This window comes from Lactuca saligna, chromosome 2, assembly GCF_052625555.1.
Source record: "Lactuca saligna cultivar CGN05327 chromosome 2, ASM5262555v1, whole genome shotgun sequence".
NCBI lineage: Eukaryota > Viridiplantae > Streptophyta > Magnoliopsida > Asterales > Asteraceae > Lactuca > Lactuca saligna.
Genome location: NC_136418.1, coordinates 127,049,373 through 127,053,592, shown reverse-complemented (window position 1 = coordinate 127,053,592; position 4,220 = coordinate 127,049,373).

Below are 4,220 nucleotides of genomic sequence, written 5' to 3'. Positions count from 1 at the left end.
GTTGTTAGTTGAAGGCGGAAGGAGGCAGAGCGGCTGTGGTGGTGGTGGTTATACTGTCTTGGTTACTGGTTAGGGTTCTTCCAGAGAGTGTGCGTATATTTCTTACTTTGAAGGGATTATGAAGATAGATATTATGAGATGGCTTGTTACCAATGTGAGAGAAGAGATCCTCTATAAATTGTTGACATTGACCGCTTTAAATGGCTGAAGTGTTGAGATTGGCGGGTTCAATTTACAAATGAATTCGTATATTAATTTGATACCAGATTTTTAGGGGATAAAAGATAGGGTTAAAGTTTTAATATTATTATATTATAAATGGGTTGTACTTCAAGCTTAATAGTTTGGACGTCTTAAAAAAATAATATTATTATATTCAATCTATTTATAGAAATAGTTAGATTTCTTTTATAAGTAGTAAAGATATATATATATATATATATATATATATATATATATATATATATATATATATATATCTTCATGCTTAATAAAACACTCCTAAACCAACCACATGTCATCTTTTAAACACTGTCTTATGCCACGTGTCCTTCCACCATCATTCCGCTCTCTCTTTTTCCCGCCCAATGATTTTGATCATCCGTCCACATTCAAATCCTAAATATTAGCATTTCGGTTATAATATTCCAAAATAAACCTAATTTACCTTAACTAAATCATAAAATCGGCAATCAATCTTCAAAAATCAGAAAGTAAGTAGTAAAAAATCAGGAACCTAATCTTTTCCGGATTTGAATTTGATACCCTATGCATTATGTTGAATTTATATAATGGTTTTTTCATATTGATTGTTACTTAGTTAAGAAATTACTATTGATTTCTTCTTTTAGGTACTCAAGTTGCTCCTAGGAAGATCGATGTTGCTGACTGCAGTAAAACTCAAAGGAATCACATCTAAATCAGCTATACAGGTATCAATCAAGCATATTTCCTTTATGGCAATTAGTGTAGTTGAGCATCGTTTGGAATCTGCAACTATCTCCATATTATCTTTGCTTTTGTCTTCCAATACACCCCTGATTCCCCTACTACTCCCATCGATTTACATTAACTCTTGCCACATCTCGATGAAAACCCTAGAAATTTGTTGAACCACCACTTGACCTCCACTGCTACACCCGACCACCGCCTATGCTAATCTAAACTAATACCCAAAACACGGTATCCAAACCACCATGTCTCTTCCACTATCACATGACTTCAATCACAGTCTGGTTTTCTGTTGTATTCTGTGTCACTTGCTTCTCAGTCTCTCTAACTTCCAACTTGCTTTCCTTCTCAGGCGTCTAACGGTTACTAAAAAAGATAGAACAAAAGCAACAAATCAATGGGTTTGAAGAAAAAGATGTATATGTTTCTAACTCCTAATGGCCTTTTGGATTGTAAGTCGTTCTTTGGTTTCTTTTTTTTCAAAATTTTCAAAAAAAAAGAGTTGGTGATAAAGATAGTATAACTGAGAGGAATTTGAGCAGGAATGGGTTATGTTTCTTAGAAACATAAACATGTGTCTTGGATCTCAAATGAACTATAATTTTAGTTTCATAATAAGTATTTAAGGAAGTTCTTTAATTAAATAGTAGATAAGAAACATGGAAAGCACACCAGGTGTTTGTGATTATGTCTCATATGCAGTGATGTCGTGGTGAAGACATGTTACGTAAATTGCATGTAATTCTTTGTATCCAGGTTTGTCTGTTTTTTTCTACTAATCCCAAACCTAACCTTGATCATATTAGTTTCTCAAATCACCACAGTTATAAATGGATATGGTTCTTTTCAATTATTGGTCTATTATATATATTTTTATAGTTGGAGGTGAAGATCATTCATATTAGTTTTATTTTTTCAAAATTTATTATTAGAGGATATTGTTTTTTTTGGGGATTCTTAACTATTCCAATTTCACAGTTGATGGTAAACATCTAACTTTAATCACTTTTTACATGCTTATTTGATTTTTAACAAGAGCTCATAATGTTGGTGTCCCTTACTCTCTTTGGAGTACATTGTTGATTCTATAGAGAGGTAAGATCTTATTAGCATTCATTATTATTTTGAAAAAATTATAGTTTTATGTTTATTTTTTTAAGAAAATATCAACATTTTACATAACTTTTTTTTGGGATCATTTCAAGGAATAACAAGGATTGAAAAAATTGCATAATTGTGTGGCAAGTCAGGGCGTCCAAATTAAAAGAAATCATTTTTTCTTTTGCATTCGTAGTTCAAGTTGCAACTATTATCTTGCTAATTTAGGCATTTACCTTTTTGGGGGATCAGAGCATGGAAATTTAACTATAATACTTTATAGTCAATAGTTTTATTTTAATGCAAAATATATATTTTTTTGCATAAATTTTAATTTAACTTTCTCCCAATAATAATGCAATCTACTGTGGCTAAGGGTTCATTTTAGGGATTTTACTTTTAAGTGTATTTTATGCCCAAGAGACAATAAAATGCAAGTTACATTATCATGCTTTAAAAGACAAACAAATGAAAGTAGTCATGCAATTATTTATTTTTCATGCGTTATTAAAGTTTATTACAATGGTTTTATGACAAAACATGAAAATAGGATGTTGAAGTTAGCAAGTTAATGAAAGTATATTGCTATTTCGCATTTGTATTTTCTTGAAAGATAGGCAGAAATTTGATTTCCACATATACACTTATGATTTCGAGATTACTGATGTCTTTATTTTTTAGATTTTTTTTCAACCACATTCATTAGTTAGCCTGCAAATTGTTTTTATGTTGTATAATGTATTTTGAAATAATTAACATGAGGCTTTTGTTTAACTGCATATTGTTTTAGTAAGTGTGCAAAATTACAGTTTTTTGGTCATTGATTAGCCCGCTTTTATATGATGTTGCGAAGAATTTTAGATTTTTTTGGTAATCAGCTTTTGTTTAGTTTGAAGAAATGTGGAATAGCAGGATTGGGAACTAAAACCTCAGTGGGTTTTTTTTTCTACTTTGTTTTGGTGAGATCAACATGTAATAAGATAATAACATTAGAGAAACAAACAAGACTTAACTTCATCTCATTTAGAACCAATATTGAATATTTGATAATTTTGTTTTGTTTTATCAAACTTAATTTCTTTGATTGATGGTGTGTCTCTTTTAAATGTGCAGGTGCAAAGAAACTCAAGTAAGTTACTTGGTATGTTTTTTTCTACAAGTTCCATTTTAGTTTGAACAATTAATCTACAAATGTATGATATAAGAGATTTTTATAAAACAGTTGCTGTAATATAATTATTTGTTTTAGGAATTGATGTAACTTCTTTTGATTCCCTTATTTATTAGAACTGGTTGATTATAATATAATTGTTTGTTTTATAACAAACCTAAACATGGCACATTTGAAATGAAAACTTTATAATGACAATTGTCAAACTTATTCTCACCTATCCAACTGTAAGGACCCAAACAACCCAAACAGAAGATTAAGATTCAAATAAGACTAAGATTCAAATTTATGCTATTTAAAAAAATGAGTTTTCCGGTTCCAGTTTTTTGGATTTTTTTTTTAAGTTGGAAATTGGGTTTTCTTATTTTTGGCTTTATACAGTTTTAAAATTTTACTTTTCTATTTCTATTGTAATTTAGCGGATTATTGGAAATGGGGGGTATTAGAAGTCGCTTGGAGACTTCTTTTTTTCTTTTAACGGTTTTAACAATGTACTTTGGATCTAGATTGGTGTTTTTGATAAAATTTGGGCTTTCATGTTAAATAAAGATTGTTTTTTTAGAAAGTTGTATTTAGAAATGATGAAAGTTAGATTCTTTGAAAATTGGTTTTGTATGGTTTTACCAATGTACTTTGCTAATTTCATTTGTAGAAAATAGGAGAAAAAGTTGGCTTTTTTTAATAGTTGAATATCATCATGGGTCTCAAGTCTCAAGTGCAAAGCAAAATTCTATTTCGATGTCATTTATTGTATTATATTTTCTAAAATGGTTTTTTTTCCTAAGATTTCGACATGGAGTGGAAAATTAAAAATAAATAAAAATGTCTTGTATAACATTCTATTTTCTGGAAATTATCATTTATAGCATCATACTTTGTAAAACGGCCTCTTTTTGAGGATTTTCTACATGGAGTGGAAAATAAAAAACAAAATTTTCTTTTATAGCATTTTACTTTCTGAAAAACTATCATTTATAGCATTCTACATCTTAAAATAATA